Genomic DNA, 11,953 nt, shown 5'->3' on the forward strand with positions numbered 1-11,953 from the left:
ACGTCACCACCCCAAGCACCGTACCCACTCCTGCAGGCACGGCCCCGCTGGCACAAAATGTGTGATCGAGCCCGGCGCTGTCCGTCAGGGTCTGGAGATGCACTCCTGCTGTGGCACCAGGCGGGACGAGGGCACGGCGCCAGCCTAAATTAGTTTGCAGTGAGTTTTCTTCCAAGCGTAGTTATATTCACTTGTCTTGGGAAAGTCCAGTGCTGTGATACAGGAGAGATTTTAACAACTACATATGTATGCTTCAAGAAGCGTATGGGCAATGCTCTCAGACGTATGCTTTGATTCTTAGGTAGTCCTGTGAGGAGCCAGGAGGTGGAGTCGATGACCCTTGTGGGTCCCTGACAGCTCAGGAAATTCTGTCATTCTATGTGCTTAGTGAGGCAGCCCTATAAATTTTTCGTATTCCAGATGTGTGGGAAAAAAAAAAAAAAAAAAAAAAGAAAAAAAAAGAAGAAAAAAACTCCTGAAGGAACTATACTGCCTTTTCAGGGGGTATAATGCAGAATAGCACTTTTCTCAACCCTATGAGGTACAGATTTATCTTTAGTGATTGTGATTTTGTATGTCCAAATATGATCACAGACACATATCTGATTTTGACTGACATTAAGTGAGTTTTCTTGGGATGCATCAATTCATTAGAAACACCGCAGGATGGACAAACCAGAAAGCAAAACTCTGTGGAAGAAAAGGGAAGCAGGCAGCTTCCTCAGAATGTACTTAGTGGTGAAAAGGAAAAATCAGCCAAATTCACCCCACTGTGATTTCAAACACCGATTGAATGCAAAACAAACAATCATTGGAATGAGAAAAGAGGGGAAAGCACATATTTAATGTGAGAAAAAGGCTCAATATCCTCTACAAAATAAAAATGCTGATTTTCTCAGTCTCTCACGCAGCACCTCGCAGCAGCAGACCTTGCTTACAGCGAGTTTCAGAGCTGACTGAAAACACTCAGATTATTTCCAGGGGTCTGGTCCTAGCTTGGTGGTAATGTTTGGCTGCAACCGAAATCTTCTAATGGGAAGGATCCATCTCTGCTTCAGAGGAGGAGCAGCCAAGCAGCAGCAGCAGCTCTTTCCAAAAGCATGGGCTCATACTGAGTTTCTGGCCATGCAAACACATCTGGGAGCTCTGTGTTGGGCATTGGCCACGTCTCAGCAGGTCTCAGCAGCAGCACATCTGGGCCAGGTCTCACAAAGCCGGCTCCATGTTCTGCGGGAGCCTCCCTGAGCCTCTTTTTGAGGGGAGTTGCCCTGAGTGCAACTGTGTAATTGAGGCAAATAAAAATCAGATATAGAGCTATGGGAAATCTATATATCTCTCCATATAATAATGTCTACATAAGGGGTGGATTTAAACTGCTTAGCTGGAGTACAACTGACACGGATTAGCTGCCCTCGGGTCCTGTCAAGCCCTGTCAAGCTTTGCAGCCTGTTCTGAGCTCCCTTATTGATGGGGAAATGTAAAGAACAACATATACATCCCCTGCATTCTCCACTGCGTAGTTTTACATCCACTTTGAGGCTGCTTCAAATTGCACAAAGGCCTGGAAGACAGGCATCGCTATCTGCACAGTTTGGGGCCATTTCTTATCTGGCCAACGTGAGCCAACACAGTAACAGTGGCAGTGGGGTTGTCCTCAAGTTTTTAGCTGCTTCGGCGTTACAGCAGCGGTATTTCATAGCAGCTCTAAAGGGGTTTGCTAATGAGGCTGGGTGGTATTATATACAGAGTGGCTAAATATCCGGTGGCTTAGAGAAAGAAGCTGAAAGCCCTGGCTTGTCTTCTGTAAGGCTGAATTCATTCAATTAAACAGCTTTGAGAGCTCAGATATGGTTTAGTGGGAGACTTTATTACCTCCTAAAAATTGGAGAGTATTAAAACAATTGTCAGGCATGCAAAGCAAAGTTTGCATTCATTCATGCTAAGCAGCCAAATTTACATATTTTAGAGCAGATCTGGAGATTTAGAAAGCTTTCATAATTGCATTAAACATGCTTATTCTCTGTATTCTCTCAAGCAGAGCTGATTACCCCAAGTTGGGCAATGCCTGGAGGGAAGTTTGCTAAGCCACATGATGTCAACAACTTGCAAAGAAGCCTCGTTTTTTTCCAAGGAAATAGCGGTTTGGTTATTCCTGCAAAACATCTCTCTTGCCCAGCAGCCTTATGAGCCAATGCTTGTCTTCTGCCTGCGCTTGCTCAGGATTGAGCTGCTCAGCCTAAGCGTGGTGGCAAGCACTGAAACTTCCTCTGTGGGCAGGGATCAGACATGGATATGCTTGGACCAGATGTCCACATCCCTCCAGTCGCTCCCGGGGGAGTGAACTGGCTGCAGTCCCCCAGCCCACACCTCCATCCTACTGGGAAGCATTCAGTGCTCGGTAAGGGGCTCCAGGGGCTCCACTGCTATTGCCCCCTTTCACACAGGAGATGTATCTGTCTTGTTCTGATTTCTTGCTCATCCTCAAACAGGTAGCAGCAGCATCTTGAGAGGCTCTGAGAATTAAACCAAGGCTTTGCAGGCAGCAGACCTGGCTCCCATAGTGACACATTCTTATCCTGAACTGAAGGGAGCAGGGTCACACAATGCTCGCTGGCTCAGGCTTTGCACAGTCCACAAATCCAAATCTTAGCCACAAAATCAAGCCCTTGGTGAGGAGAACAATTTGTTATCCCTACAGGATGAGTTGGCCAGAAAAAAAAAAGAGATTGTCTTAGGCAGCAGAGGCCTTAGCAAGCAAGCAAGCCTTGCCCAGCGTTACAGCGTTACAGTGTCAGCTCTGCACTGGAGGCACTTGCAGAAGCAGAATCTGCCCTCCTGATGCTCATGGCACCACCGAAGGAAACATTTCATGCCAAGAACATGGGCAAGGAACATCCCCTGCTTCACCCCATCACCAGCCAAACCCTCCGTGGGGGGAGGCAAACCAAGCCCCTGATCACCAGTGCTCCTTTTCCCTTCACTGCAGCATTAGTAAGGCAGCATGAAAGCAGGAGCATCTCTGCAGCAGGGGAAGGAGGACTTTTTTTCCTGCTTGATTGTACAGGCCTGTATGGTTATGCTGTTATGGGAAAGTCTCACTTCCCAAACAGGTGTCACTGTCCGAAACCTACAGTCTCATTTCCTGATCGTGTCTTAATCTGCGAGTTGGTTGTGCAAGTTGATTTCTTGCACATTCTTATATCAGTGGGAATTTCTGCCCTTCCCTGACAAGTATTATAGGCAGCCTTTGACATACAGCCCTACAGGACCTAAATAGGCTGCTATTCTTTCCCTGCACTGAAAGGGAGCTTTGTGCCAGGGATTCATTAAACTGCACTGCACAGCCCTTCATAAATGGGCTCAATAATGAACAGTCGATTTAACTGGAAAAGCTGCTGGAGCTGTTAAATTAAAGGGAAATAAAGTGCACTTCAGGTTCAGTCTGCCAGAAGAAAATGTTGACCTAAAAAAATCTTCATTTTACTGAATCTCTGCAAACAGGCTAAATCCTCCGGAACTGACAACAGTTAGAGAAATTTTAAAACATACCAGTTTTCTTCCCTGCTAATAAAGAAGTAAAAACTAACAATAAAATATTCAGTAAAATCAGAAATGGGAATGAAAGGGCATATTCCACATAAGCCAGGAAGAGTGAATATATGTTCCTAAATTTAGTATATGTGCATAGATATAAAGTGGTGTGGCTCACCCAGTCTTTACCTGCCTTAAGTCACTAGACTGTAGAAAGTCTCAGCTTCATAAGATGCTATTTTATTCAAATTAGTCTATTAGGAGACACAGGAACACAGACTTGGCACCCTGCAAATGAAGCCCTTTTTTACCTCTTGAGGCCTCTGGACGCCCCTCTCTCAGTTTCACCTTCCCTCTCTTCACCTCACTGTGCATTTCACGCTCTCCTGGAATACATTCCTCCACAAAGAAAGAACAGGGAAGTTTCTGGTGGCCCTTCTGGCACTGGTGAGCAGGTACCATGAGTGCCTGTCACACTGGGAAGAGCTGTGTGAGGAAAAAGGCCAAAACAGTGCTGTCCTTGTTGAGGCGATTGGCCCTCAATGGGCCCTCACCCAGGCCATGCTAACTTCTGAGGTGCCACAGGAGACTTCAGGATCTCAGCAAACTGCCTGCTGAGATAGATAAGGGCGTCTGAGTTGGGATGAGAGTATTTATATGCTTTGGCTTTATAAGTTGCTTTGACTGGTTCAGGTTATAGCTGTTTTTCCATTTTTTATGGTTTCCTTTTAGAGAAAAGTTATGGTTATATTCTTCATAGTGTGGTGACTTTTCTCCAAATCTGCATAATTTTAAAGGTGATGGCAGTAGGCTTTCAGTTCACCTCTGAAGTTGCCTTTAGTGGGTTGAATATTTTTTTTTTTTCATATTTTCTGAAAACATGAGCATTCAGGAAGAGTATTCGCTGTAATGTCTTCCACCTACATTTTGCATAATTATTCATGGGTTGATTACAAATACCCTGGTATAGGTTAAAATCCCATAAGAGCTGTAAAGCCATGAACTTTATTATCTGCTGCAAAATACTGCATTTGGTAATTTTTGTGGGCTTATTTCTTGAATGCATTACCGGCAGCTTTATGCCATCTCTACAAGAGCTATGCAAAAAACTTTGTCTTTTTAGAAAAATGTTTTAAGGGTTAAAATTCTGAGTTCATTTCATTATCTCCTACTCACAGTTCTGCTTTTAGCTACAGGTAGAAATATACATAAAGAAAACACAGATATTTTTAAAATATAAAGAAATAATTTTCATATTATTGAGAAATATTTTTTCATATTATTTTTCTTCCCTGGCTCCTATGTTGCAGTGTTTTATCTCCACTCAGAAACATTTCTGCAAGTAAATGTGTGGGCTTTGTGATCAAATTAATTCCTTCATTTTTTATTGTTCATGCATGGTGCTGCTTGGAAATCCTTTGTTGTGTGGAAATAAGGTGTCAAATGTAACAAACAACAACAAAGGTCCAGCACCATCTTGCTTGCTGCACACTGTCCTTCCACTAAGCTCTGTTAGCTTGAGAGCAACCAGCTGAGGTGACTTCATGGCTCCCCAACAGTTTAATCTATGAGGATGCTACATGGTTTTGGGAAGAAGAGGAGCTCCTTGAATATTACTTAATGCAAACAGTATGTGTTTAGGAAATGTTGCAAAAATAGTCTTTGTTTGGGTGCTGCCTGGTTGCCTGTACACAGCCTAGCACCAGTGTCTTCTCATTCGTTATTTACACCCTGAAATAAGGGCCTGGTCCAACTCACAGTGAAGCCATTCCCATTGAATTTCACTGAGTGATTCACTGAGAGTCCCAATCTCTCTGCCTGCCATTTGAGAACAACCACTTTTCTTGAGCCTGGAAACGCCATGCCAAAATCTTCATATGATGTATGGCATCTTCCCCCTGTGTAGCTACGAGCTAAGCACAGCTTCTCCTCCCAGCTCTCCAATGGCCTGGGCTCCAGCTGTCTCTCAGATAATGCTTCAACCATGCTGGAAAGCCCTTGACTTGGAGGTGACTTCAGGTACCTGAGACCACGGTAAAGCTACTGTGAACTTTCTTGGTGTCTCTGAAGCACACCTGGTGCAGTATCAGCTCATCCAATGCACCTGCAAAATATGACCTCTGCCTCTGGAGCTGCTCTGTCACTGCCATGCATACTGGGGCTCAGGGCTCAGGTACTGAAATGGTGAGAGCCATATGACCCAATGGCAGAAAAAAACAGAGCCCAATTATTCACTATATATTAGTATTCACTAAAGAAAACCTTTATTTTCTGGTGTGTTGTAATTGTTATGAGATATTTGCATTGCACGATCATCTTTAGATGTTGTTCAGCACTGTGACCCGGTGTTTAAATGGTTAAATTCTGTTTCTTTCCAAGATTTTTATTATTATTATTTTTTAAGAAAAAGACATTGTGGAATTTTTGATTGCCTTATTTTTAATTGAACACACTATCAAAACTGTTTCCAGTTATGCCTATTGAAAACTGCCCCTTATAAAGGTCATTTCCCTTAGCAAATGACTTCATTTAAGACTTTTTTTACTTGCTTAACTAAACAGACTAATATGATTTTCTGTTCACAGTCTCACCTGCCATCCACTGCAGGACTGGTCTACTCCAAAGAGGCCTCCAAGACCTGGAACTGGTCCAGGATAATATGGAGATCTATCAGCAGATGTGTCCCTTGGGAACAGGACTGACAACACAAGACTGCTGCGGGTAAATCCAGGTCTTATCTCAAATGAATTCCTTGATTTCCTGATATGAACACAATTTTGTTAACTCCCTTTATTTTTTTCACCATTTATTTTCTACTCTGCTGAGGTATGCCTGCAGTTAGTTTAATCATTTCAGGAGCAGGAACTGGGCCCAAGATTCAATTTTTTCAGTAAAAATAACCTTCCTATTGATGCAGCACGGTCTGCAGACACGGGGCACATTGCACCTCCGGCAAGTATGAGCTGAGATGGGTAGCAGTCTGCAGCACTTAGGGACAACAGCAGTCCCTGCTCCCAAACAGCGTTTATTTGATTGACCCTGCACCCAAATATGATCTTGCCCAGAAAGTCCTACACCCTAAATCAACAGAATGCAAGCCAGCACATAACATCATCCACCCAGCTTAACCTCAGTGGGATTACTCACAGGGTGAGATTTGGGCACGTCTTTCTTGCTGGACAGAAGTCTTCGTTCATAGCAGGAAGGGTTCAAAGTCATTTGGTGGCACAGAGAAGCCTTTTAAATGTTCATTAGGAGTTTCAAACAGAAATTACAATAACTCACATATGATTTATCTAGATAAATACATAATAAATCATTATATACACAATAAATCATTACATACACATATATACCCAGAGTGGGAGCATTCTGCTATGTTTGCATACAGCAAATACACACAGGCTGAAAATACTGGGGAAAAAAAAAAAAAAAGAAGAAAGAAAATAAATAAAATAATAATAATAATAATAATAATAAAGAATTCATTTGGAAAGCCGTAGCTGATAATGTTCCATTTTGGTTACCAGAAATACTTTCTTAACCAGATGTTTACAGTCTTTTCTTAACAGAGCCACTCACAGATTGCCCCCTGAATTATTTCATGTTTAGAAATGGTGCCTTGTTAAAAGAGAGGGGGACCAAGAGAGAGTAGCACAAACTGCCATTATCATGCAAATAACCCCAAAGGAAAAAGGACAGTGAAAATGATAGCACTGATCTAATTATCTGCAGGCCAATATAGCTAAGTCACTGAAAGAGGCCCACAGAAAAGGCTGCCACAGAAACACAAAAAACAGCCAGAAAACAATAAGGAACTTAGCAACAGTATAAAAACGGACTTCTTTCTGTGCACAAAGAGTAGTTTTATGAGCATTTTTCTTGCTTTCAGTTTGCAGAAAAGGTTAGAGCACATTTTAAATTCTGCGCCAGGGGTTTTTCCCCCCCTCAGCTCCTGCAGCCCCTCTGGCACACTATCACATCCCCACGCACCCGGCAGTGGGAACACGGCTGCTCCTGCTTGTCCAAACTGCCACGCGTGTCAGGGCTGCCAGCACTGCCAGCCTCATGGGGTCCTCACAAGGCACCGGGTGGATTTTGGCAGTGCCTTTCCAGGGGCTTGGGTTTCCATAAGGATTTATCCTGCTTCTCCCTTTTTGCTCTTCTTCTTGGTGCTCCTGAGGCGGTCCCAGCTGGAGGACGGGCTCCTTGTCTTGTTGATGGAGAGGAACAGGCAGTTCTAGTACAACTTTTCTGTCCCAGTTTAGTGATGTGCTTTAGAGCTGAATCCTGCCTTGTGATTGCTTGTTTTCCCACTGATCAGAAGGAGAATCCCCATGATCAAACTAATTCAACTAAACCCACCCAGATACATAAAGTCAGGACATCTGCCAACCCTGCTCACTTTCCTTAGGAGCTACAGACATCAAAACAATGCAAGACAGTTGCCCAAAATGTCCTGAAAATGCTTCTTTGCTACTTGGAGATCACCACTCTCCTTTCTGAGGGGGCAAATTCCCAGCCAGTAACTGTCTCTGTTCATTGCAAGTTTAGGCTGGGCTGGGACCAAAACTCGACAGAGAAAATGCAGGGCATCACACTGTGGATTCTCCATATTGTCTAATCTCTCCCACTCCTATTTTTAAGCTTAACAAACTTAAATAACCTTAATAAGATCTCAAAATATCTGTGTTTAGCCTCATGCCAAGAACATGCAGGCACTACAGCAACTATTTGCCTTGGAAACCTGCATATCTGGTAAGCCCCCTGTGTATGGCTGGATGGTCTAGAAAAATTAAAGGCAATATATTATTCTCTTGTGAGGAGTTTTAATTATTTGCTCTGGCCCTATGAAAGGGAATTTTCATAGGGATTTGAATGGGAACATGGAGAACTCATTCAGCTTGGGTGAGAAGGGCCATCAATATAGGCAAAATTCAGTCTTGAGGTGGCAGCACATGGGGGAAGAAGAGAAACAACTGAGAAACCCTGAGGGATGAAGAGACACGGGCTACAAAAGTGCCCTCAGACATGAGCAGTATGGTCACTTTTACCAATTACTTGAACCAGTTCTGAGCCTGGCACCCTTTACAAACAAGGTATGGAAATGGTTTGCCCTGAGGCAGTTTATTTGGTCCTGCTTGGAGGGCGGTGGTTATTCCCACAAGGGACAATCTTTAAGCCAACACTCCACAGTTCAGGGCCTTCAGCTCTGCTCTTCACATGAGAACCACTATATCTAGACCACTGCAGAGTGAACACAGAGCTCAGACTCACAATTTTCCTTAGAAGAGGAGTTCCTTAGTAGATTTTCCTTAGAAGAGTGGTGTGAGATCATGGGATGGTGTGGGCTTCATGTAGGAAACATCAGAAGGAGACTGAGGGCAGAAGGATCCAAAGAAAAACAAAAAACAGGCTTTTGGAAGGAATGGACATACCCACCATATTAATTCAGTTCTTGAGAAAGACATGCTAACTCTTGAGTGCTTAAATAAATCACTGGATTAAAGGTTCCCGTACTGAGCCAGTGAGTGCTCCTTGCCATCCTGCCCAGTCTGTCCCACAAGAGCATGACTTGAATGGACTTCTTTGGAAGCACAGGTCAGTAAATGGTATTGATATGGGCAGCAGAGTCCTTTCAGATTAGATATTTGGTAATGAAGGGTCTAGGAGCCCCAGGCAAAGCCGTGTGGAACTGTCCCAGTCTTTCTTCCTTCCCTGGTCTCAGTCCCAGATCTCATCACCTTGCTTGGGGCCAGGATCATGTGTGGCCCCATGGCAAACAGCCCCAGGAGGTGCTCAAAGGTAAAACTCTCCTTTTTTTGATCTTGCCAGGTTCATTTGAATGCAGATCATTTCCCTGGTACCTTCACTGTATTGCCAAACAAGCTCTTGCACCATCTTTTACTAGCTTACAGACTTCTCAAATCATGTTAGAAAACAGCAGAGAAAGAAAAAGCAGGAGTCAAATCATCATGAAGAGCATGGCAGGACACACTTTCTCCAGCTTAGCCATCCAATTGCACAAATTCTTCTGTATGTGAATACATAACACACAATGGCATAAAGAGACAAATCAGATGAAGGTAACCACCACAAATAATAAGATGGAGAAATAAAAGATACTCAGCCCCTCCAGCCAGCTCTCTGGAGCACCCTCTGCATCTTAGTTTGAATTTATAAAGTGTCCCCCAAAGCCATCTATTTCCTAGGAAGGTCTGAGGACTTTGTTAGCATTATATTGTGTGTTGGGAGGGGCACTGTCATTTCTGTGAATAGCCAGTTAAGGTCAGAAAACAGATTTTGGTAGCAAAATTGGCTGTGTCAGATAACTGTTAGTCATGGTGATTATCTGCCAGGGAATGCAAACAGGCTACAAAGTGATAAGAGGAGCTGCTGGCACCAAGGGATCCCATTCATTTTTTATATTTTTTTTTTGGTGTACACGGAATTTAATTTATGCAGGCTTTGCAATCAACATCTGATCACTGCGTCAGATGGTCCAGCACCAGATCAGCAGCTGCCAAACTTGAACCCAGACAGACTGACCTCCTCCTTTGCTGCACTGGGGAGAGGCAGAAGGGATCTAAGCCTTCTTCCGCACAACTGTGCATTTTTTAGGTCTTCCACATAGCAAGTTTCTTCCCATCTGATCTCTTTTGTGACATTATCTACCCTATGCACAACATTCTTCCCTTCCTGTCTTTTATATTTGCTGCTTCCCAGGCTACTCTGTTGGGGTAAATGATGTCATCAGAGAAATATCTGGCATTTTAACTGATCTAAATACAAAATACACTGAGTATTGAATAACATGGCACAGAGCACAAAGACAACTGACAGTCACAGGCCATAGTGGATACCCTGGGGAGGACTGAGCACTACTTTGGTTAGCAAGGACCGTGAAAATAAGATTTACCTGTAGATACCTAAAACACACACTTATTTCAATATGTAATATATGTTTAATTCCTTCCTGCACTTCCCAGCTGTAGAAGATGTGCTAGCGAACTGCTGTGATGGAGGCATGGATACGAGCCTTGCAGTCTGATGTCCACAGTCCATGATATGCACCATGACATGAAGGACCATGTCCAAAGAGCCAGCAATAACCCTGAGGGTAACACTTCCTGAGGCCGCTACATGATGGGGAGGAGGGAGCTGAGACAAGAGGTGAATTTGTGAGGACACCCTGGGCCAGGCACCATCAGCGTGTCAGGGCTGTCTGTTGAAGCACCCCAGCTCTTTCCATCACCAAACAAAAACATGACTTTTTAAAAGTCCATGGGCTGCACAGATAATGAGGATGTGGAGGCTGCTATGCAAATCAGGGTACCACCAAAAATAATATAACAGCAGAATCTGTGGTCACTGTCGAAATAGTTTTGAAAAATACTGTCTTAGATTGTTCTTGTGTTACAGTCATACAGGACCAGTAGACACTATCTGGGACACAGAGCCCAGACAGCTTCACACTTAGAGGTCCCCAAGGCATGGATTGGAGGAGGATGTGGACGTTTTGGGGGCAAGTGTTGCTCTATGCTTGTCCCATTCTTCTAGTGTGTCCTCTGTCCCTTCCAAGAAGAGAACATGAAGCTGCTGTAGTAGAGATGTAGTTCAGAAGGGTCTCTAGAGCACCAGTTGCAACATGCCGCTATGCACCATAGGCAATAAACTCCAGCAAAAGACTGAATCAACAACAGCCACATGCCTCAGAAAGAGAGGAGGGGAGACCTGCAGTGCTGGTGTCTGGGCTTCTGCAATCACAGGGAATTCATGAAGTAAAATCTCAGCTGATGCTATGAAGTGTCCCACTTCCACTTTCCAGCAGAAGGTAAATAAAATACTAATTTAAGAACGTGGTGCAGAAGAAGTTGACTTGCATCCCCACACTGATGTCTGATAATTCAGGATCCACTGGGACATACAGCAGTGTTCCTGCAGCCTCATGCCAAAGGCACCCATGTGGAAATGGTTCAGGTATCGCTCCTGCACTAGTTTGGTATTTTACACAAAGGGCCACAGTGCTGCCACCTCTCCCTTCTGTCCTCCCCTTGTCCTCCTCCATTAGCAATGACTGATGGATGTCTCTGATGTCCTCTTCAGCTCTGGCTGACACAGTGACAGTAGCCTTCTGCCTTGAGGATGAGCCCCAAAGAGAAGGATATTTATCCATTTCATGTTTCATGCTGGGCCAGACCTTGAGGCTCACCCCCATGAAGGTGCTGAATAGTGTAACTCAGGGAATATTGCCTAAATTTGGGTGTGAGCCATGATGGTAATGGTATCCAGGTTGCAAGATTCAAAGGAGAACATGGCATACTTGTTTGGGTACAACCCCTTCCAACTAAAGCAAATCAAAATGAAGATATAGAGATAGATAGATAGATAGATAGATAGATAGATAGATAGATAGATAGAT

General features: G+C 43.8%; 1 long non-coding RNA gene across 1 annotated transcript in view; it reads left to right on the forward strand.

The window, feature by feature from the left end:
• The first annotated feature begins 6,151 nt into the window (after positions 1 to 6,151).
• The window catches only part of LOC118168909, a 16,826-nt gene continuing 11,024 nt past the window's right edge, over positions 6,152 to 11,953 (forward strand). The window contains exon 1 of the long non-coding RNA XR_004751856.1: positions 6,152 to 6,252. This is a non-coding gene — a long non-coding RNA (uncharacterized LOC118168909). The remainder of the gene's footprint in view (positions 6,253 to 11,953) is intronic.

This window comes from Oxyura jamaicensis, chromosome 1, assembly GCF_011077185.1.
Source record: "Oxyura jamaicensis isolate SHBP4307 breed ruddy duck chromosome 1, BPBGC_Ojam_1.0, whole genome shotgun sequence".
Lineage (NCBI taxonomy): Eukaryota > Metazoa > Chordata > Aves > Anseriformes > Anatidae > Oxyura > Oxyura jamaicensis.